This window comes from Thunnus thynnus, chromosome 3 (assembly GCF_963924715.1).
Source record: "Thunnus thynnus chromosome 3, fThuThy2.1, whole genome shotgun sequence".
In the NCBI taxonomy this organism is placed as follows: domain Eukaryota; kingdom Metazoa; phylum Chordata; class Actinopteri; order Scombriformes; family Scombridae; genus Thunnus; species Thunnus thynnus.
The window spans coordinates 29,977,668-30,002,989 of record NC_089519.1 but is presented as its reverse complement, the minus strand read 5'-3'; the positions used below and the strand labels follow the sequence as shown (position 1 = coordinate 30,002,989).

The 25,322-nt window shown below is 38.8% G+C and overlaps 2 long non-coding RNA genes across 4 annotated transcripts; both read right to left on the bottom strand.

Moving 5' to 3' along the window:
- Positions 1-2,586: 2,586 nt before the first annotated feature.
- On the bottom strand, positions 2,587-10,363 carry LOC137180591 (uncharacterized). Its single transcript, XR_010928012.1, has 3 exons — positions 9,224-10,363; positions 4,412-4,527; positions 2,587-3,365 (listed from the first exon to the last, which is right to left on the bottom strand). It is a non-coding gene; the product is annotated as an uncharacterized lncRNA (long non-coding RNA).
- A 3,421-nt stretch (positions 10,364-13,784) lies between these two features.
- LOC137180590 (uncharacterized) lies at positions 13,785-18,241 on the bottom strand. 3 transcript variants are annotated; one of them, XR_010928011.1, is made up of 4 exons: positions 18,102-18,241; positions 16,446-17,969; positions 15,900-15,988; positions 13,785-14,705 (listed from the first exon to the last, which is right to left on the bottom strand). It is a non-coding gene; the product is annotated as an uncharacterized lncRNA (long non-coding RNA). The 3 variants fall into 3 exon arrangements; XR_010928010.1 differs by having other exon boundaries at positions 15,900-16,806; positions 16,923-17,969; XR_010928009.1 differs by having other exon boundaries at positions 15,900-17,969.
- Positions 18,242-25,322: the final 7,081 nt, after the last annotated feature.

The window sequence follows — 25,322 nt, the reverse complement described above, 5'->3', positions numbered from 1 at the left end:
TCTAAGCAGATTTATGGATGTTTATTTGTGTTGGACATCTGAGATAATGATATATTTGGAATAGATCTATCATGTATTTGTGTTCAGATTTAAATTATATGAATTTTGACACAAATTGCGTTTTTAAGTACAGTAAATGCCTCCATGAGCTGTGTGTCACAGCCACTCCTGCAGCGCCAACTGCCGGCCATGTTGATATGAGCGGCCAAATCGGCAGCCGAACTAGAAAAGCTTACTTCCTGTTGTTTTTAGAACACCAGCATGCACCTGTTTCTTTCACTTCATCTTTGCCTCATGTCTCTCTCTCCGTGCCTCCCCCTTCAACTTTCCCGCACGTCACAGTTTTGAAAACCTCTCCTGTACAGTGATGGTATTATACTGTTGCAAAACCTCTAAAAAGATCTTATCAGACTACACATTTCTTTGTGTTTCAAGATGGTCATTGTCAGATTAGCCGATCATAGACTCAATGTCTTGCAGTGACATGGCCAACAACATATAGGACTTTTCTCAAATGAAGATGGTGTTAGGGACCGACCTCACTGTCCCACATGACGGCACCAACAACATCACTCCTATTTTGCTTTGCCATGTTTACACCTCTACATGGAAGAGTGCTCTGTGCTCCTTAAAAACATCACTAACACATCAAAGAAGTGGTCAAACTATACAAGAGAAGACAACTCTGATATGCTGTTTTTTTTCATCGGGACGTTGAGAGACGTTCTTGGTCGTCTTCCTCTACAACAAGCACACTACATGGGATACAGCAAGCAGTTGTCACACCCAACACACATTTTAATTTTTCTCATTTTTGACACTCCACGTTTGCAGGTCGGGCAATTATTGAGCTGATATCTCAGACTAATCCTGCCATTAGGAAAGAGGTCAGGGTCAAAAGTTGGATTGGAAAACTGTGGTTCCTGTTCGGTCTACCAAAGTTGGTTTCTTTTAACCATGACCATGTTTTTACTCCAAAAATTAACCAAGTACTTTTAGAGACAAATAAATAACCAGGTGGCAGATTAAAAAACACCTCAAGGTTGGAAAGGTCATATTGTTTATTTAGAAAGCACTAATAAATTATGAGAACTTGTTGACGTTGCCTTCACCAGTTATGCAGGGGCTGGAGCGAGAACTCAAAAAAGTGTGAGTACATTTCACAAAAAACACAAAAGTAAAGATGCAGCTAAATGTAAAAACTGCATGAAAACGATATGTATGTGATGAAGACTCTCTTCCATGTAATGTTTGCACTTGTGCGACATGGGAGGAATTAGCCAGAGAAAAGTGCATTGCAGTTGGCGACTTACTATTTGTTCAAATGTTACAAAGGTCACCTTTAATTACTACTCCTGTTTTGGAGTATTTAGATAAAATTCAATCCTTGTTGTTTCATAAAACTATGAACATATTAATTGTAGAGTAAACCTACTTTCAGGTTGAATCCATAGTCACTCATTTAAATTTTATTTATTAAGAAAAAGAAAGAAAGTCAGTCCCACACAAAGCATGAAACATGAATGAGCATTTGGGCTGGTACCACAAGCAGCTATGCAGTCTGTCTATTGTTTGATGGTACGCTAAGCACTACTAACACTAGTGATGATACATCTGATACTGGAGCTTCAAAGCATGTGTCAAGTAGGGAGGGCAGTTTCCACAGAAGCTCTGTATCAAAGCATGTATCGCTCACATTTGATTGCTTTACATTACATCAATTACATTTGAAACTGCAGTAGTTCAGGATGTACTCAGAAACATTTTTTTTGATGTGTGATCACGTCTACTACAGTATGTTTGTAGTAGACGTGACGTGTGTTGAGACAGGGCCGGCAGCCGAACACACATTTTCTCCAGTTTGTAAATATTTCGATCTGATTTGATCCATTCAAGTATTTATCCTGACATTATTTTAGTCTACTAGCATTCACTCACAGCACAAGTTATGGAAGTACTCTGTGTAAAAAAATTTAATGCTTCAACAAGGCTTCATCTACCAAGCACATGCTAACATGCTAACATGCTATCAATGTGTGTGTTGTCTTACCTTTGCTACTCACCTGCTTCCTGGTTTTCAGGCAAAAGAGTCTAAAGACAATCTCACGTCTATTTATACTTCCTGGTTCTACCATGTTTGAGAAGCAGAGGGGAGTACACTGTGTTTGTTTGGGAAAAAAAAGTTTTTTCCTGACATTAATGGTTAAACATATAGTTCATCTGTGATTCCATATTGATTTGTGAGCAAAACTTTATCAAATGTAGATATTTATTTTGCCAAATTGTGAGGCTGTGTGTACTATATGTATATAATGAACTCCCTCTTTAGTGGTCTAGTCCACTTGAATTAGTTACCAGGAGGGTATATAAGGGTTGTGTGTGCTGTTGATTGTTGCTGCACATGGAGTCCCTGTAAATGCTCAAACAACAAAGTCCAGCTCAGATTAAAGCGCAAACACTTTATATGTATTTCCAGAAGATGCATGTTTTGTAAAATGGTGGTGTCTTGAAATCCTAAAACTAAACTAAACTAAAATCATACACAGAAAAGTAGAGAATATTCAGATTTTCTTTATTTTACCCTTTAAACATAAAGTATCACAAAATACCTCATCACTCCTCACGTGATGGTTTATGGAAGTCTGAATCTGTTGAAAATAAAGATGTTTTTTGCTTTTTATACTCAAAGATACCCAACTCCAACTATAAACCATAATAATGAGTAGATTTTTTAGTTTGCAGAAAAAAAATGTATATATATGTGTATATATACGTATACGTATATAGATGTCTGCATCTGATTGGACGAATGTGCCAATCATTATAGGTTTTCCTTTGGTTGTGCTTCAAACTGGATCAACATGACCGCTGTTCTGAAGACATTGTTTAATTTCTCCAAGGATATCCATTGAAAGTTTCTGAATAAAGTGAGAAATAGGACATGCAGTTGCAGCATTATAATCCATAGAGCAGATCTGTTTTTAAGTGTTTTAGGGCAAGTTCAAGTCAAGTCTCAGCGCAGTCAAGACGAGTCCGTAATAACAGTGTCTAACACCATCTTATTTATTTTTTCTTTTTCCATGAAAGAGACTTTTTTTTTTTTCAAATCTGAGTCAGAAGTCTCAAGTCTTCATTTTAAGTCTAAAGCTCTGCTGTACCAGAAAGCCCCTTGTTGTTGTGGATCCAGACTATTTTGAGGTTAAACCTTACATAGAAAATCAAGGTGAGGAGGAAGAGGATGAGGAAAAGTGGCAGAGAAGTAAAAATGGAAACACCGAGGCACTGCAGGGTACAATCTGATTCCAACTGCTTACTGAGGCTTTCCAGGGACATCACCGACAATCACTCATACCGACCCAGGCGAGCTAAGAAGTGAGAGAGAGGCTGAAGAAGTGAAAGTGAAAAAATGAGGAACAACACTACACTTCGTTCTCTATTATGACCTCTGAAGGTTTAACACTTTCAGTGATTTCCATCCAGCCTCTGAGTATGTTTTAATTTTGTGAGAAATTACCAGCTGACACATTTATCAACAGAAAACCCAGAAGACATCATCTCATTGCTCGTACATGTGTGTGTTTGTGTGTGTAACCGACTGTGTGTTTAACATTAGAAGAGACAGTAGTTGCACTTCAGAGCATGGACAATCATCAGTGATCGTCACCGCTGGAACGAATATTAACCTTTGCTCTGTGTGTGTGTGTGTGTATCTATGTGTGTCTGCATATACAAGTGTGTTTGAAGATATAACAAGAAAGACAAAAGTAGGCCAACGCTGCTGTTTTAACAATGGTAAAAGTACAAAAGAGAAGAAAAGGCAACAGGAAAAAACACAATAAAAATCTGTCTGCTGCACAGCAAGGCAAACTGAGAATATGAGCATAACAAACCAATTATACCTCATCACAGCTGCACAGGAGTAGAAAGGCATCAGTGCATGAAATAGTCTATTATGATAAGAATTAAAATAGTCTATCAAGATCAGATCTAGAATACTGTGGTGTGATAAGAACTAAACAGTCAGAATGTAGATGTGGTACACAATCGCATCCTCTGATATGTCCCCCAGGTTTCACATCAGTGGAAACGCCCGCCAGCGAGGCCCATTTAAAACAGTTAAAATACAGCTTTGATCACATTAACGGAGAAGAAAGGCATATCTTTCACTGCTTGGTTAGTTTGCACTCCTTTCACCACACCATACAGGAGAAACAGAAACAGGAAAAAGTGTGAAGACTGAGCAAGAAAAAAAACAAGCCTTTACTGTACACCTAAACAGCAAAATAGGTCGTTTGTACGTTTTATTCCAAAAAAGGAGTCACATGGACGTTCCAAAGACAAATCATATGAGGCTTTTCTAAATAGATGCCCCTACAGTTAAAGAAACACACTTTACGTATCAAATACTCACAACATGCAGGGTTGAAAGGTTCCTCTGAAAAGTTTGTAGGTTGCTGCTTCATGGCGGACAGCAGCAACGGTCAGCTTGGATCCACAGCCGTTACAATCGATTCCAACCCAGAGCCACTGCAAAAAAAAATGTGTCAAAACATCCAGAGAAATATTTCTAACCACTCCACCAGAATATATGTTGCTTTGCCAATAAATCATTAAATATGATACTTCCAATGGGGCTGCAAAGCTAAGAGGAGGCAATGGCATGTATTATATTTTGCAAAGAAACTATGAGGTTTAGAACATACTGAACATGTGACTTGACTACAGAGAAGATGATCATGCTGCACGAGGGATTTGAGAGGTTTCTATGCACAATTTGATATCTTTTAACAGGTTTTATTTTGCCATGTTTCTGTGTCAGCATTGGAATCTATTGTAACTGTTGAGAATCCAGTCTGACTACATCAAGGTAGGTGCGACAGACTATTCAGAGCCACCTTTTAGGCCTACTGACAGTCAATATTTGATACTTAAAAGACAGATAGTATCACTTTTAGGTCTAGTGAAGTTTAGGCAACTAAAAATATTTGGTTACGGTTGGGGAAAGATTGCCAGTACGGTCAAAGAAAACCAACATCAGCTGTTTTTCATGATCAAGTGACAACATCCCACTGGAGTCTAACGCTGGTGGTAAAAAATGCACCTGTCAATCTGAGGATTATAGTGATGATGGGGACATGTTGCACTGCACAATCTTAGGTCTGAGAGACAGAATCATGACAGGATCATGACATTTAAATACCGTGGAAGCATCCAACAGCCAGCTGGTTCAAGAAGCGCAGGCAGAAAGATGATATGATGACACAAGGGTTTGTGAATGAGAGGAGGTTAGAAAAGAAAGAAAGGAAAAAAGACAAAAACATTTTTATTTAACTTTTGCCAAACTTCAATAAGCAACAGGATGATTTCCACATCGCCTGATAATCAGACTAAATTGCCTTTTTTACACTTGATTATTTAGACTGACATGGTTTTCATTTTAGCCGATTACAGTTTGGCAGAGGGAGTTATTTTGCCCGAACCAATCAGTAGTGACTGTCGCAGCATCTGTTCCATCAACATCACTTGCAGGCAATCAAAGAAATATGTCAATTCAGGAGTTGTTATTTCTGAAAGTCAACTCCTACCTCCAAAAACCTCAATAGGTTTGATCAGTGACCATTTTTGGAGCAATATTTCAGTTATTTCACCTCCAGGTTTTTGCAACACTACAAGAACGCTACATTACTTCCTGCTTTGACACAAATCAAAACAAGGCAAGGCAACTTTATTTATACAGCACATTTCACACCCGGGGGAATTCAAAGTGCTTTACAGAAAATAAAATAAAAAGAACAATTAGAGTTATTAAATAAAAACACTCATGTGAGGATAATAAAATAACTATTAAAACCATCAAATTAAATTAAAACATGTAAAACTGAAAATTAAAACCATGTAGACACACATGTAAAATCATGATAGACATTAAAACACAATTGTAAACACATAAAACACATATAAAACCATGATAATGTAAGCACATCAAACACGTCCAGTAATAAAAGCACTTACATTGACCGTGCTGAGGTCTAAGTTAGTGTTCAGTCAAAGGCTTTGGGGAACAGGTGAGTATTAAGTCTGGATTTAAATGTATCTACAGATGGGGCCTGTCTTAAATTTTCAGGAAGCTGATTCCAGTAGTAGGCAGCTTGATAACTGAAAGCTGCTCCCTCATGCTTAGTGTTAACCTGAGGGACATCTAATAGACCGGTCCCTGGTGATCTGAGGGTTCTAGTGGGTTCATAAGGAATTAGCATTTGAGAAATGTATTTAGGGCCAAAGCCGTTGGCTGATTTAAAAACAAGTAAGAGGATTTTAAAATGGATTCTTAAACGGATTGAAAGACAATGCAAGGTTTTAAGAATAGGTGTGATATATTCAGCTTTTTTTGTTCTGGTAAGCACCTTTGCTGCAGCATTCTGGATGAGTTGTAATTTTTTTAAAGTTTTCTTTGGGAGACCCAAGAACAGAGTGTTACAGTAGTCCAGTCTGACAAAAACAAAAGTGTGAATTAGCTTTTACAGGTCACATCTGGACAAGTCTATGATTCTGGTAATATTTTTAAGTGATAAAAGGCTGATTTCACAATTAAAATCAGCCTTTTATTGAGTGACTGCTAAAACTGAGGTCTGAATCTAGTATAACACCCCGATTTCTTGAGGTGGAACAGGAATTATAAGATGAAGTTGTAAGGTGTTTAATCACAACCACTCTTTCCTGTTTTGGTTTTATCTTTTTAGTTTGAGGAAACTTTGGTGCATCCAGATATTGATTTTATTTGATACATTGCAGCAAAGATCTTAGTGGGCTGTGGTCATTAGGCATGAGCTCTACATAAATTTGAGTGTCGTCAGCGTAACTTTGATATGCAGTGATATTGTTACAAATAATATGACTTAGAGGGAGCATATACAGATTAAAAACAAGAGGACCTAAAATTGACCCCTGCGGAACACCACAGGTCATTTCTACTTTTGCAGATGTATAGTTTCCAATGACAACAGAGTAATCTCTATTTTCCAAATAGGATTTAATCCAATCTAGAGCTTCCCAAGAAATCCCTACCCAATTTTGTGGCCTCTCTAACAATATTCTGTGGTCCACTGTATCATATGCAGCACTAAGATCGAGTAAAACTAAATCAGAGCTTTTCTCTTGTCAGCATTAGTGCAAATATCATTCAGAACTCTAACGAGAACAGTCTCAGTACTATGGTAGGCCTGGAAACCTGATTTGGAGTCAGTTAAGTTGATTAAAAACAGCGTTTTCAATAATCTTTCCAAGAAAGGAGAGATTAACTATAGATCCGTAAGAGTAGAGTTTACTTATTTTAACAAGAGGCTAGCTGTTTTTTGCTCATTTGGGAAGTTACCAGTTAAAAGCGACATGTTCACTTGAGTACTTCAATAGACAATTAAAAACAAGTTTAAAGAAACTTGAGCATATCTAATGAGGTTAGATCTAATGTCTAATGCAGGTCTAATGAGCAAGTGGATGAATTAAGTTGCCTTACTATGTTTTATAATCAACTGACCAGAACTGCGGTAGCTGTATGCCACTGTCTTTGACTTTCAATGATAAAGGGAAAATGCTTCTACTAAACTCCTTTTTTGTTGCTAAAAACTGGAGGCAAATTCATTGCAGTCATCTACTGAAAGGAGTTCAGGTGCAATTTGAGAGGGAGGATTGTCAATAGTTGCAAATAAAATGCGTGGATTGCTTATGTCCTTGCTGATGATGTCAGAAACAGCAAGAACATACAGTAGGTTGTTTTAAAGAGGACATATCATTCCTTTCACATTTCCAGGACTATATTTATATTCTGGGGCTCTACTGGAATATTTTGTATGATTTACAGTCCAAAAACTCCTTATTTATCTTACACTAGTCCTTTATGCAGCCCCTCAGTTCAGCCTCTGTCTGAAACAGGCTGTTTTAGCTCCTGTCTCTTTAAGGCCTCCCTCCCGATGAACTCCCTCTGTTGTGATTGGCCTGATGGGAATCTGTGTGTCGGCCAGCTTCTGGCAGTTCTGGAGGCTACATAAAATTTCACTTCTTTTTCTCATTCTTTACTCAAAATGACAACTTCTCAAACACATCCATAGATTTTCAAGCCTGACTCCGATCCGAAATATGCGGGTGGACAACATTGACGACCTTGGCAAGAAACATTACAGAACGGACCTCAGTTTATGGGCATGTGCTACAAGCTCGTCAGGAAGCAGAAAAAACATTGCAAATGGAGCGTTCAAAGCAGGCTGAAGCCCTGTCTTTTGATTTGCAGGGAGCATTTTTACATACGTTCACCTCAGGTTTTGGAACTTTGACATGTTTAACATGGACATCTGACATCATAATAGTATATAAATAACAGAAAATAGCAAAAACCATAATATGTCCCCTTTGAGATTAACAAACTAGTTGATCAATGCTGTCATTTTTCTTGAGAGGACAGTCTTAAACTGAAGCAGAGAGAAAGAAAAAGGTGCAGTGGTGATGTCTCCATGATGGGCTGTTGGATAATTTATGCTGACATTGTATCCCTGTTACACTGAAAATTTGTGTGAGAGATACATTAGATATGTGTGTGTGTGTATGTGTGTGCATGTGTGTGTGATAGATGGGCCTCTCTAACTCTGACAGATGCTGTAGAATCACTCAGCCCGGCTGGTTACCGGGGGCAACCCTGTAAATCTGACATTATGGGCTGTTGACAGGAGAAACGGTTGTTATCATAACCCACAGTGAGTTACAGGAAACACACACATCTCTCGTGTTTTCAGGATGACAGGACTATAACATTACACACACACACACACACACACAGACAGATAGATGAGAGTATGAATGAGGTATTTGGAGATAATTTGGATTTACAGCTCAGCAGCATATGAAGGTATGGGAAGTGTGTGATGTAAGTGTGTGTGTGCGTGCGTGTGTGTGTTTGGGGTCGGGAGAAACAATGTCTATATGTTTTATATCTCAGCTAGAGGGATGTGATAGAGTGAAGTGATGAGTGTGGGAAACCTTGCGATGAGCAGGTCACAGGAAACAAGATATCTTACCTGACCCTCTCTAATCCTCACCATGAAATGATCTATACACTCTCACACATACACACACATACACACATCCATGCACCATACACACATGCCACTATGCTTCTAGTTTCATTATTTTTGACTAAATATTCCCTCTCTGTCAGGGTCTCTTTCCATCTTACTGTGCTCTTGTCTCTTTTTTCTTTCTTCCTCTCAGTCTTTCTCTCTCTTTCCCTCGCCGTCTGTCGCTCTCCATCTGGGTGTTCCAGTAGTAATGGTGTGTGCTGTGGGAGCAGCAGGAATGGCCATTACCGTCCATGGATCACTGGCAGAGGCCTGCACACAGTGGACTCAGATGAGAGAGGGAGAAGGAAGAAGTGGGGAGGAGGTCAAAAAGGTACCAGAGAGAGAGAGAAAGAGAGAAGAAAAAAAAAAACCCAAAAGGCAGTAGAAAGAAAAGAGAAGGGAGTGAAGAGAAAAGATGGCAGCAGGAGCGGGATATTATTTCATGCCGTTATTATAATGAAGTCATTTCAGAGCGTTTGTGATGATGGAGGATTTTCTAAGTAGTAGCTACGTTAAACCGCTTGATGGATTCCATGCAAATATAATCACACTTACTTACATACTTCATTTTTCTAGTCATGACAGAATTTGGATGGAAGTGTCCAAACATGCCTCAAACCCACAGAATTATGGGTACTAAAATAAGGAACGATTCATGGTTGTGGCTTTATTTCATTTGGGAATTTGTAAGGTTTCATATTTTATCCGTTCTGCTTCTGAATGATGAGATGGAGGGGTGAAACATACCAACATTTATAACTGCAGATCTGATTAGTTATTACAAAGAAACTCATGACACTTTATTAATGATTTGCAACATCTATAACTCCAGGCTCGATGGCTTATTGGACGGTAAAGCAAGAGATGGTCATGAGCTTCTCACTTTAAATTAAACAATCAGACCTGCAGTTATGAATGAAATGTAAGTATAAAGGGTACTTCCGCTGTAATAATTATGTCCTAATCAATTTTTTTACTGTTTTATCACTCTGTAAAGCACTTTGAATTGCTTCTGTATGATACTGTGCTCTACATATAAACTTGACTTGACTAATAGTCCATCAAGTTTGCTGATGTAAATGTAAAAAGTTCTTAATAAATAGATTTTTGTCTTCATGTTCTGTTGCTATTTTCCAGAAGGTAAGTGGTGAAACTTACTTACATTCTTATAGTTTGCATTAGCCGATACAGTATGTTTTAAATGTAATGCTGCTTATATGACATTATTTTTTATCAACATTACACCTTTATATTGAATGTATTTGCACACTTTTCACTTTTTTGTCTACTTGTAGCAACTAAAGCACAATTAAGATTTTTATGGTTATGTTAGGACGAGTCAGTGCTAAATATTGAAAAAGTTAACGTTTACTTGAAGCATGAGGTGGGACAAGTTTGACTTAGATATTTTTCTAACCTCAAGGCCGTGTTCAGACAGACAAGAGCACTGCATGAAAATGCAGATACGCAGCCCCATCACTCATTTCAATGAGACCACTGCATGGATGAATTGGTGGTTCTGGCCCATAGGATACTGTTTTTTAAATTTTATTTGTTGGTTTATTTAACAAGGACAGTGCACATTAATAAACATTGTTGTAAACCACCATATTCAGCCAAGATTATTTTAGATATTTTTCATCTGTAGTCACCCTAAAAAAGAATGTAAAATTTAAAAATACAAAGTCATTGAGATAATTTATAAGCATGCAGAGAAATAATAAAAAAGAAAAGAGAATATTAATGTTAGTAAAAATTTATATATACTGAGCATTATATTATATATGCAACACAGAGACAAACACAAGATATGCAAAGCAATGAAATGGGGAATATTAATGTTATTAGATATATGGACTGAATAACACAACACTGTACTGCAATATTAGACAATAATTGAAACATGCAAAGCAGAAGCAAAGACATAAAAAGGACATAGAGTACATAAAATACTGGAGGGAAAAGCACAGGGGTCAAAAAAATTGAGCCATGCTCAGCTTTTACCACATCGCAATGTAATGTCGTCTGGTAAGGTGCTACACTGGCCAATCACATCCTGTATGTATGTAGATTACCTTGTAACACCCAACAATCCTCATTTATAGCCCTTTGAAGTATATAAATATATTTCATAGGAGATAAATTTGCCATTTGGAAGGTCTTTCTGATTAACTAAAGAGCTAAAAACAAAGAAAGTTATACTGGAGCCAAGTGAGGTTTTCACAACCAACAGTCGTCCTTAATAATTGACAACTACTAATGTATAAAGCAGCAATAAATGGTTTATTACCAACAGCTACAAGTTGTAAACCCTTTATAAAGTATGTCTAGAAAGAAAGAAAGAAAGAAAAATCAATATGTGCACAAGACTGAAGAAAAGATGGTGAACACCTCCTCCCAAAAACAGGGCTGTAATGAGTTGAATAGTCGTCATTCGGGGCCTCGTGCGAGCCGCAGCAGTGTGGCAGGTTGTACGGGGGCTGACCTTTCTGTTGTAACACCCCCAGTATAAAGGGAAGTGCCACACAAAGAGCTCTATTAACAGAGAAACCAGATATAATGGGGAAACAAGATGGGCCTTTAATGGGGACAGGCAAGGTTGTCAGCATGCATAATGTAACAGTCGTGTTAAAACAACACTGGGCTCTATGTGCTCCCCCATCAAACACACACACACACACACACACACACACACACATTCACACACACACGGATACAACCCTATATGAGAGACCCAAGTTATTAATTCACACACTGGTCTTCATCTATGAAATATTCTCCATGCACAGCGCACATTTCTCTTGCAAGGATGGGAATCATTGTTGTGTGTAATTATGAAGACAATGTTCAGAGGGATTATCAAAGAAGTAAGGGGGGAAGATAAGAAAGCGGCAGATGAAGAGGGTGTGGGGACGAGAAGAAAAGGAAGTAGAGGGGGATAGAGAGAATGGAGGAGGTGATGAGAATGAAGAGATGAGGACAGAGAGAGAGAGAGAGAGGAGGGGAAAGATTACCTCTTCTCTCTAGCTGTTTGTCGAGCTATCGTTCCCTCTCCCTTCTCTCGGTCCCTCTCCTCGCCTCTCCCTCCTCCCTCGTTCCTTCTTTCTCTGTATTAGCATGATAAAGACGTGGTGGAATAGGGCAGCCGGCAGGTCTTTGGACATGGAGACAATGCTATCGCCAGAACAGGCGTCTACAGCAAGGGGAACAGCCACCGAGGGACTATACGGCAACAACACACAGAGTTTCATACATGAACACACATGTACCGACTGATACGAACCCGTGTAGACAGACAAACATGTAAACACACGCGCAGAAACTGAGGATTATAGCGCCCGGGAGGGTTTAAACAATAAGAGGTAACATTCAATCAAAGACAGCAGTGTCTCCAAACTGCAAGACAGAGAGAGATGTAAACACATACAGCAGGAATATCCCTTTAATGTTTTCCTCATCCCTGTGCTATCTTGTTGAAAAATCAGGTGAAGTACGTTAGGCCCAAAAATCCTCCCAAAGACTGTTTTTTTTTTTTTTTTAAACTAACCTTTTTCAGTGGCTTACCAGCAGAAGAACCTCTGTTTCATGTTTCAATGGATTCTTTTGTTATTGTATGTAGTTTAGTGTCAGAGGCCTTCCTGAAATTTATAATATTCTAGCTCAAGCTGGTACAATTGTCAGTTGATGGTTAAGGCAGTGTAGATATTTAATGGCCTTAGAATTTATTCAGTGATGACAGCAACGTCATTCAGAGCTCAGACACTGATACAGTGTGTCCAGATAAAACAAGATGTAAATTTGGGCACAGAAATAGAAAGAAAGAACAGACACAAACTGCAGTAAAACAAAACAAAAAAAGACAGTAGAAAATATCTATTTTGAATGTTCTTTTCTAATTGTCTTGCATTACATTGTTTGTAAAACAAGCAGCTAAATTTGTTGTCTGGGCCCAAATATCTTATATCATCATCAAACTCCTTTAAGTATAGTTCATATGCTGATTTTTTGTGTTAATACAAAGTAAGACTAATCATTACTTTACTATCATTACTAAGATTTATGTTCCAAATGAAAAATGAGGTCACAGAATTAGAAGGAAAACCCCCATTGAAACATGTGATATGATTGTTATATTATATATTTAAGGTACATTAAGGATGTCTGTTATTTTAACCAATAAAGAGAACTGCAGTTAATTAGATGTATTTTATATAAACTGAATATTGTCATTGAATACAAAGTTTTCTGATGACAAATAGTCATTAATATAATTATGATTATATCAATACAGTATGATTTTGAAGTGTGATGGGTATTTTTAGATTCACTGGAAATACAGTGACTGATTAGGTTAAAAGGATACTGTATACTGGTCATACTAGTGATAATAATTAACAAAGCAAACGTCCCGGTTCGACGCCGCCGGGGATCTTTGTTGCATGTCATTGCCCATCTCTCTCTCCTCTCATTTCCTGTCAATTCTGCACACTCAAACACTCACACGAAATGCCTAAAAATACTTAACAAAGCCAAATTAAGCATAATAACTCTTGTAGACGTCGACCACTTCCTTCTAGTGACTGGAGGCAGACCAACCTCTGCCCAAGGGGTGTGTCCAGATTGGATTGTGTAGAACAGGGTGGGCAACCTTTTGGATGTCCCGTACAACTTAACAATGTTGAAAAAAAAAAAATCACAAACTCAAGTGCCAGTTCATTTTAGTAATGAGCATTTATCTATTTATTTATTTACTGCTGCTGCTTTTCTCCCCATCTAGATTCTTAAAAGATCCGCACTCTACACACACACACACACACACACACACACACTTACTTTATTATTTGTGCAAATGTATGAAATTATTAGGGCACAAAAGAAAATAAATTCAATCTTACCAATCTAACGCGACGCTTGTCCCTGCTTTCCTTTACTGAGCTGTGTGATCTCTGGTCCGTATTTGGAGTCTTTCAGTTGGACACACGTCTCTGAACGGTCCGTAGTCATTCAACTGCGTGTTGGATTCAAAATTGACTTCATATGTGAGAATATCTGTTCACACATATATGTGGATCCAAATGCTGAAATAAACGCGAAGGCCACCATCTTCAGACAGTTAAACCTCTCTTGCAGGCTCTCCCAACAGGCCAGGATGGAGGCCCCTTGATCCATGTCGGCAGTTTGCAGTGTTTTACGCATCTGCGTGAATTTAGAAGCCCACAGTGAGGATGTGTTGAGTTCAATCCGCCGCATTTCAAACTCCTCAGTCCCCCATCCACTGAAACAGAGACATGCTGTTCTCCTTCAAGTGTTCTGGGTTTATCAAAAAAAAAAGGAAACAATGGGCCTTGTTGCTGGAAGTCCTGGAATCTGGCACAGTACACCGACTCCAGCTCTCGCATGTACACGCTGACGTCATCACCGCTGACGGTTTGATGCTCCTTCAGGTGTTTGAAGTAATGAAAGGTTTCACTTTGAAAGTCCCGTGAGTAGACTCCAACGTTCGCCACGACTGCCGTCCATGCATCAAACAGAGCCAGCGCTGTCTGGCCCGCGCCTCGCAGCTGTAGGTTGAACTTGTTGAGGTGGCCTGTGATATCCCTGAAGAACATAAGAGGCGAATATTAGACAACCTACTTTTTTTTTTTGCTTGTGTTCAGTTCAGTTGTTCTTAAAATAAAGCAAAAAAAGAAAGCTAGCTAGCTATCCAAGGTTTTCACTACCGCTGTAACGCTGCACTCATCGGCAGATCAGAGGAAGGGGGAGGAGGGGTAAGATACACCATGTCAATTGTGTGCGCGGTGAATTTGCAGACAAAATAATTATTTCAGTATTATTTTAAATCACATTGTTTGTCTGGTTCACCATTAGGCTATATTTTATATTAAAAAATGTTAATGGCCTAGCATGCCACCGTGGGCCTGTGTGTCAGGTTGCCGACCCCCAGTATAGAAATATAGAAATATTTTCTTGAATATGTTAGTAAGTTAGCAATGCTTGTAGAATACTAAACAAAGACTGCACTGCATATTGTATGAGCTCTGGTTATTTTTCACCTTTAGTTCATTTTTTATTTTATTAGTTCATAATCAAAATATTTCAAGTTTATGTTTTATATATTGGGGTTTTACACATTGCTCTTGTCCATGAAAAGATTAATAATATATTTTATTTCACTTTAATAAAAAAAAATTTGTTGTTTAAAATGCACAGAGCTGCTGTCAATCAACCTTGAAGAGGATTTAAAAACTGTGTTATTATTATTTTTGCTATTATTTTTGATTGATTGTTGTTGTCATTGCCCAAAGAAACTACAAATAAAAAAAAAAAATTCTCCTGCTTTTTACTGGCTGAGAACAAAAATATTAAAGAATATTTTACATGTCTGTGCTCTTCTTCTCTCTCCCTCTCTCTCTCTCTCGTAGATTATTATTGTCACAAACCCTCCTCCTCTTCCTCATCTGTCTATCTGTCTGTGTCGTCTTGGGAACATCATTAACCAGTGCATCAATAAGCAGCTTTTCAGACTAATCAGTGAAATACACACACAAACACACGCACGCACACATACACACACATAGATACGCAAGCGTATCCTCTACGGATAGTGCATCTTCAGAGATCTGGAACATTCTCCAGGTCAGACCGCGGAGCCACAGGCCCTGCAGGACGTCTGACCACCCCGCCAGTGGAGCTCCGAACCGGGGCACAACTCCCAGCTCATGACAAATATACACACACATTTACACTCTCACACACACACACACACACCATGTGTAAACATACTGTACGCACCAGCATGGATCACGGCTAGTTCATGAGCCTGTGACGGTCATCCAACCAGAACACACACACAGGCCACACGCGACACACACACGCGCTTTCTGTGAAAACATACAGAACTGTACAAACACTGCGAACACATGAGCAGGAACGAACGCACACAAGAAAATTCCATCTTATGGTTTCAAAGGCCCCATTCAGTGACAGTCATCAGTGATTTTCAGTCTATAGCTGCGGTTAGTTACTAACAAAACAGCAGAAATATTCTGTTTCTCCTACCATAAGAATATTTTTTACTGTTTTGTTGGCATTAAGCATTTTGTCAGTGGCCACTATTATCAAGATTTTTGTATTTTACAGAATGAGTTGTTCTTTTGATACAAACTGCTGCAGTATAAAGACTTTTAGAAAGAATTTTAAACACACGTTTGTAAAAAGCAGATGATACAGGCCACCAAATTAGTGCCAGAGCACCAGAATATTAACACTTATCCAATGTAATACATGTGTTGTCAGCAGACTAGCAAACAAAAAGATAAGACTTGCATGTTGTCTTACCTGTACAACAGCTCACTTCTTCACATGCACAAATATCCTCTTCAGGCAGGTAATTGACTTGCAGAAAATATGCAACCAGAACCGGAGTGAAAATGTCAAATAAGGGCAGAAAGTAGTGATACGTTCTGAGGGAGATGAATAACACTGATCTGGTTATGCTGCATGTCTGCCTGGTGTTCATGTATCTCCAACAGCAACCAGCGTAAGTTAAGGTGAGTTGTTAAAAAAATTACATTAAAATATTAATTACAGAGGAAAAACTACAAGTATCTGTTGAGTTATACAAAAATATGTTGCTTGAAAAACTGGTAAAGAAAAGTTTTTATCAGTCAGGCTCCACAGCAGCACAAGCAGTGAGTTTCTATAGGAAGAAACAGGAAAAGAATGATAAATGGGCTGCACTTATATAGCACCTTAACATACAAAGGGCTTTACAATATTTGTCTCTCATTCATCTATTCACACACTCACACTCACACACTGATGGTCCGGCCTGACCATCGGGAGCAACTTGGGGTTCAGTGTCTTGCTCAAGGACGTGTCGACACATGGACAGGAAGAGCCGGGGGTTGAACCGCCAACCCTGCGGCCGGTGGACGACCTGCTCTACTTCCTGAGCCACAGCCGCCCCAAAGAAAACAAACTCTGTTATTGTTAAAATCCAGCTAAAATCCTGCCAGCACCTTTTTTTTTTAAATGTTTGTGTATATATTCTTTAATTCGTGTATTTATAACTAGAACACCATGTTTTTTTTAGCTTATAGCTTTGTGATTAATAGTGTTTTTTCTCTTTTTTATTATGAGTGTGTGTATTCATTGACCGGTTTGCTGTTTGAATTGCTGTTGAAGGATGAATAAAGTTGTATTGAATTGAACTGACTTTACATTTATGTTTATTTTCAGTTAAAAAAAACATAAACTCTAAGCACAGCAACACATTACATAATTTAAATAAATTGCCTTAAACAGGCTTATTTAGCAGATATTGAACAGATACTATTCAGTGCAAAAAATGTAATGGTTAGGATTCATTTCAGAATAAAAATATAGTGCAATCAAACATGTGTTTGTGTGTGTCGGCATGTGTTGGACGGGGCTCACACACCTGTCCATCAATCAGTCACAGCTGCAGACAAACACAGCTTTCCTAGCGGGCGGTGATAATGATTGACAGGCAGAGGATAGTGTCAGTCTTCCTGCGCTGTCTCCATTAGATGATGTCATTGTGCTGCCTGGCACCTTGCTGATGCGGCAGATACAGAGTGATCAAAGGGGGAAGGGCGAGAAAAATGAAAGGCGGCTCCACTGCTTCATGACAGGGAGGTTTCAACTGGAGAAGGATGACAGGAAGGCGGCGAGGGAGACTGAACTTTGATGATGATGACACTGTGTATGTGTGTGTGTGCGTGAGTGTGTGTGTGCGTGTGCATGCACATGTTCATATGTACTGGTTCATGTGTCCATCTGTGCAAATGTTTAAATGAAAGTGTGTTGAGATCAGCTCTTATGTAAACATGCCTCCATCTGCAAAAACACAAACACACATACACAAGTCAAGTCAGTTTTATTTATGTGGCACCAAGTCACAACAGAAGTTATCTCAAGACAGTTCTCACATAGAGCAGGTCAAGACTGTACTCTTTAATTTACAGGTACCTGACATTCCCTCATGAGTAAGCACTTGGCGGCGGCGGCGAGGAAAAACTCCCCTTTCACAGGAAGAAACCTCAAGCAGAATGAGGCTCTAGGTGGGCGGCCATCTGCCTTGGATGGGTTGAAAGAGAAGGAGGGGGAGGGAGGGGAGGGGAGAGATAGAGACGCACACAGAGATGCACAGCAACAACAATAATAACAATAACAACTATAATAATAATAGAAATATGAATAATAATAATAATAATAATAGTAGGTGTGGGTGTTAAGCAGGACTACCGCAACCATGATCCATAAAAACCTGTGAGACGAGAAAGCAGAAAAACTCCAGGGAAGACACACAGAAACACACACTATTATCTGTCTCTACTTTAAATTTTCAGATGGTGGCTAGGACTTTTATTTTTCTCAACATAAAAAGAGAACCAAAGGAGACAAATCATACTATTTGTGATTTTCTGTTATTGTTATACTGTTATGATGTTGGATGTCTATGTTAAACATGGTCAAAGTTTCAAAACTTGAGGTGGACGTATGTAAAATGCTCCCTGCAAGACAAAAGCCAGGGCTTCAACTTGCTCTGAACCAATTGTTTGCACAAATGGCAGTATGTTCTGTAGCCTTTGTTGCTAAAGTTGTTCACGTTGTCCACTCTCATATTTCTGATCTTATTCAGGTTGGAACATGTACCAATATATTTGAGAAGTTTATATTTCAAGAAAAATAAGTGAAATCACCACTACTGCTTGTTTAAATAGCCTCTGGAACTGAAGTTGGCCAATCAGAACAGAGTGGGCTCATCGGGGAGGCGGGCCTTAAAGAGACAGGAGCTAAAACGACCTGTTTCAGACAGAGGCTGAACCGAGGGCCAGTATGAGATAAATATTTTTTTTATCTGTAAATCAAAATACTCCAGCAGAGCCCCAGAATATAAATATATTAGTAAATATATTAGTAAAACATCTCTGTTCCATTCAGTTTCTGTTAATGTTCTGTTGTGTCTCTTTGCTCCTCGATCTGTTTCATGTTAAAAACCTTCAAGTGGCCGAGAGGGAATCAGGACGTGAATCAAACTATTTAAAATAAAATCTAAGAGCATTATTGCACAAATTTATTGTCATATTGATGGAAATTGACTTGTAGAAGGGGTCTTGAAATTGAAAAAAAATCATGGAGCAAAGCCACAAACCAAAGTAGAAAAGTGTTTCCTCCCCTTTTCCTGAATCTCTTACTGTATTTTCACAAATCAAGCAAAACTACTGTTACTATGGTTACCCACATTAATATAGCTTGCAGTGTTAATGTTTTAGTTTGAGGTTTCCTTTTATATGATTTTAACATGAATGACTTAATGACTCGCCAGCCAATGAAAAATAAGTGTTTTCTTTACCATGAAAACCGCTGTAATGGATGTGAGTAATCTAGATTTTTCCCTCTTTTTCCTCATTTTTTAGGGCCGACCTTTATTTGTGTGAGAAAAACTGTCCAGTAATTTAGTCCAAGCTTTTATTTTGGAGGTTAAAATAATCACTTTATTTGAGTTAAGCAATGCTAAAAACCCTAAATGTTCACAAATATAAAAGCTCTCTCATTTTTCTTTCCTTTTTGGACTCTTCTGCTCACTACATTTTCTCTCCTCAATGCTCACCACAGTGAGGTGTGTGTTTATGTGTGAACAGGAAAAAAGGTATTAAAGTGTGATAATTGGAGATCTCATCCCCAACACCTGTCATAGACCATTCATCACACAGTGTTCCCTCTGTGTGCACATACACAAACACACACACACACACACACACACACACACACACACCCGTTAAAGATTATCCCTCTCTGATACGTTCCTGTGTTCACACAAAGAGCTTTTAAAGCGTGTCTATCCCAAGTGCATGTTTCAGGTACACACACAAACACACACACACAAACAGACACAAACATGCAACTGAAGTCCCAGCGCTGAGTAGATATCAGACAGGCATTACAGCTGTCATTATCACATGTAAGGGGGTTTGCACACACACACACACACACACACACACACACACACACACACACACACACACACACACAGATAAGTATGTTCGGTAAGAAGGCTTTTTCCTTCTGAGACATGGGGAATGGCAGGCTGCTGGAAAAAAAAAAAACATTGTAACAAATAAAGTCGCACATCTCTCAGCTTACTGTTCGCACTAAACACATACACATTAAATACACACATGCCGCACATACAACCCGCTCCTGCCAATCTGAAACACAACCTTAATCCATCTTTTATCCTTCCACCCATCTCCCCCTTTTTCCTTCAATCCTCCTCTCAGGATCTCCTCCAACCCCCATCCCTCTCTCCCTCTCTCTCTCTCTCTTTCTCCCTCTCTCCCTTCGTTTTTGTGTTGACGCATCTATTTCACATGGCTTTTGGAAATGGGATTGTTGCCTCGGTGTGATGTAGTTATGTGTGTGCGAGGCGACACGAGGCCACTTATTTCATCTGCAGCAGAACCCTTGTTAATGCAAAATCATGGACATTCAGGAGGATGAATTAGATCGAAATGCACCGAAATCCATGATTGAAGCTTATTGGTAATATCAAATAAACCTATAAATGTGTTTTCGGGTGCTCTGTAAAGTCTAATTTCCAGTTTAAATGGTATTGTACTTAAATATATCAACTCAATTCCAATATGCTTACAGAAAAATATACTTTGTATTGTACATTTCTTTATTCTCAGAAATCTTTCCTAATTAAACTATTTTTAGCTTAAGCTTTAACTATAGTAGAGCATTCATATCTTTGCGTTCTCTGTCAGTCTCATATATGAATATCATTCTGCATTGAGCAACTTTTGCAAGCAGTTTTTGAGACAGAGAACAGGGAGAGAGAGAGAGAGAGTCTTGTACTCTCTTGCTAAGACACTGATTTCACATCTAGTCTCAAATTTCTCACATAATAACACCCCCGATCTCTCTCTCTCTCCCTTTCTTTCTCTCTCTCCTGGGATGAGGCCCTCCTGACAACTATTTATCTGACCTCTGACCTTTGGGTTCCTGATGGTGACATCACGTACACCGCTCCTGCAGCAGATGTACACACACAAATGCAGATATACACAAATACTAATGGAGACTTAATTAAAAAGTAGTGAAAAAAAAAAACAAACAATGATGGTGGCTGAGGACAAGGTACAGGATGTAGCTGGGGGAGAAATGATAGGGAGGAGGAGAAGAAAGAGAGTGAGGAAGAGAAAAGAGAGGGAATGTTTAATAGTGAGGGTGAACGACAGATTGGTTGGTGCATGAAAGCGGAAGTGATTGGAAGAAAGGAAAAAAACAGCTGTTCTTTAGTGTCCCTGTGAGGATGTAATCAATTGTTTTCACCTGGGGAGCAATACGTCACTGTCTCTCAGTAAATGGGTGCTGAACACATGAATGAAATCGGGTTTCCTCAAAAAACAATCTATAACATTAAATGTTACGCAATACTGCTAGATGAGATACGATATAGTACAATATGGAACAATACAATATAATGTATGATCATGTATGAGCAAAGTACAGTAAAATATGATGCAATAAGATTTTGTACAGTACTATATTACAACATATATTATGACAAAATATAAAATAATACAAGACAAAAATGCAATATGATTAAATACAATATGACATGATATGATCCAGCCAATATACACAATACAATACCATGTGTGAGCAATAATATGCAACAACATGTCCTAAATGTTTTAACTGTCATACATTTTTCTAAGGTTGCTTGTAGTCAGAGCAGATCAAAAATAAGAAAAAAACATCTTAAACACCTATTTGATATGATAGGATACGACATGGTATGTTGTTATGTTGCATTAAATGCACCATATGTATGTTGTGCGTTTAATGTAACATATGTTATATTGCAATATGTAATGAAGACAATAACAAAACACAGAGTTTGATGACGGTCTTCTCCTCTCCAGAACAAACAGACCCAGTGATTGAAACAGGTAAAAACACTGAATAAAGCAGTTTCACTCAAAAAAATCACTTTCTCTGAATCTGTCTCGGTGGACACAGGACGTCCAGTACAGGCTGCAACTCAAGCTGCTGTTAAACGTTTGCTCAGTTTTTTTCTCTGATAACTTAAGATCCAGACGTTCACAGCATGTTCTTATCTTGAGCCAAATTATCTGCAGAGGCCCCTTCCTCTTCAAAACGAATGTACACGGGGGTTAAAACCAGTAAAAACACTAAATAAAGCAGTTTCACTTAAAAAATCAGTGTTTCTCCAACGCTGTCTGGCTGACATCGGACATCCTGTACAGGCTGTTAGCCGAGCTGCTGCTAACGTTTGCTCAGCTTGTTTTTCTGATAACTTAAGATCCAGGCGTCCAATGACTAAAATCCTTCATCTGGTTAAAAGATACAGTTAAAAACGACCGAGATCTAAAAAGTTTGTCATTAAAATGTTGCTTAAAACTGAATAAAAGTCCATTTATGAGTTTCTGGCAGGCAACCACAACGTATTATCTTGTACGCATATACTCTTTGGTAGACGCCATTGTGGCGGACAACCACAACGCCAATGCCTGCATCATGTGTGCGAATACTCTTTGGTAGAGGGGTAGGACGCCATTGACAGGCGACCAAATGAAACGGACTCTTACCTTGATTAAAATTAGAGATTTCTCTGGGTTTGAAAATTGTTGAAAACATTAGGGATAATGTAAGTACACGGTTCGAAATATATAACATAGGTCTGATTGTTTTTAGACATTTTAATTCAGAATAGTTACATATTATAGCTTTAAGTTATTTTGCATTATGTCATGCTTTGCTACGTCTGTGGCATGTTAGAAAATGATACAATAGGATACGGTGGGATGTGATAGGATAAGACATAATACCTCAAGTTACTTTACATTATGTTTGTGTTATGTTTCATTAAGTTGTGTTTACATTATGTTAACGTTATGTAACATCAGGAAAAGATACATACAATACAAGGCAATAGGATGTCACATTACGTTAGCAAAAGATATGATAGCATACAACATGGCCTGTTATGTTGTGTTATATCAGGAAAAGATTCTGAAGGATATGATAAGATAGGACGTCATGACACCTTACTTTAGATTAGATTGTTTATGAAGGAATACGATAGGATTTAACACAACACAACTTATATTTGGAAGATATGCTGAGATACAAAACGGCACAACATGAAATAAAATAACACGACATGACAACTTTGTGGGGACACTTTTTTGCAGTAGTTTAGTATACAGCTAGTTAAATTAACCACTCTCAGGCATCACCTGTAACCTGTAACCAGCGCTGGATGCCACTTGAATCACTTCGGGACTTAAACGCCTACTGTACTTAATGCGCCCAAAGTGTTTTCATTTTGGTATGGCAGGGCAGCAGGGTCTTCCTATTGCTTTCCCCCCCCTCTCTCCTCTGCTGCCTCTCGTCTCTCATCCTCACTGCTCAAGGTGAAAGGTCACCAAGTCTTCGGAAGCGTCCTGTGTGGTGATGTTAGAGGGCAATGTTCCGCTCCCCAGCGGGACAACAGCACACACACACACACACACACACACACACACATATCCGCACACAAACATAGTGAACACACACTCTCTAACCTGACTGGTCGGTCCGTCTGCTTGGGGGAACTAATTGTTTTTAGATGAGGCAACTTGAGAGAGGCTCCGGAAGGGAGGACAGGAGCAAAGGACTGAGGGAGAAGAGGAGGAAAGCAGAGGGCTATAAATTAACGACGTGCCGGATATTCAGTTTCCACATGGGTTTTGGTGAGAAAACTGCAGACACTTTATCTCTTTTTTTTGTCTCTGGGTGCCCCTCAACTAGGCCACACACACACACACACACACACACACACACACACTTCAGCCCAAAATGTATTGTGATGCATTTTCTAAAGTGTCCAGTTGTCCATCTAGTGAAATTTCAATGATACCCACCTCTAAGAGCCACTCTGCAAAACAAACCACTCAATAAGCTTGAGGTAATGGAGACTGCAGGTCAGGCTTTACAGCAATATCATTACCATGCACTCACTCACACACACGCACACACACAGTCCCATTGTCTGGGCAGTACTTATTAGTGCCCATGCTAACAGAGTTTGTCCATAAGTGACCTTAATTAAGTGGTTAGCACCATTAGCTGCAGAGCTAAGAGGCTAAGAGCTATCCATCTGCATGTGAATGTGTGTGTTTTTATGATAATGGCTTTGTTGAGGTGTGTACCAGAATACTAACGACGGGCTTCACGCAACCCAAAATGGATAAATAGGCGGTTGAAGTTGAGCGTTGAAGAGGGGATGGTTTAGATAAGTTACTCATTGTGAAAAAGACAAAAACAGGGAGCAACGCCGAGGGCTGCTTTAAATGCAGGTTAGCCCCATTTACAAGCACAAATGTACCCGCACACATGCACACACTCGGCACTCAGCATTTTAAGAGCCATTCAGTTTGCCCTATCATTTTTATTAGTTATGAAAACAAGGATCTGGATCTAATTTCGTCAGGGTTTGAGGTACAAAATGATGGTATCATTAAAATATTAATAATGAGAAAAAAGGAGAGTTATTAAAGATATGCAATAATTTCTGTCATATCTAATACTCTCATATTTTAACTATGGTATTATCATTTGTATTTGCTTAATTCTCTAATTATAACAAAAGCAATAATATGTGCTGCGTCAAATAAACTGTCTTTAATAGTTATTGTGGCTTTTACAGTCAACAACATTAACTTTGGTCTCCTGGATGATGTTTTGGCTCCAGTGTTGTTGTTGTTGATGATGTTGCTGTAGCTAATGGATTCTCGCCCTGCACGCTCATAAAGCTACTAAACTGAGGTCACGGGGTCAAAGGTCACTGCTTCTCCTTTGATGTGACCCTGACATCCTGGGAGGAAGAGGAAATGGAGGAGGAAGAGGATTCTTCATGGATTAGTGGTAAAACAACGCATAGCCTATGTGCACACACAGGTTCCTGTCTGTGGACGGACGTTGGTCCACGTGCACACAACACAACACAATAACACACACACATGGTTAGCTCAACATGTCTAAATAATCAATAATAACAATTTCCTGCGACACATACATGTAAGAATTATGGCGTGCAGACACCCGCCCACACACACACACGCGGATCCACACAAATTTAATTACTGTATGGAATCAGTTTATAGGTGTGAA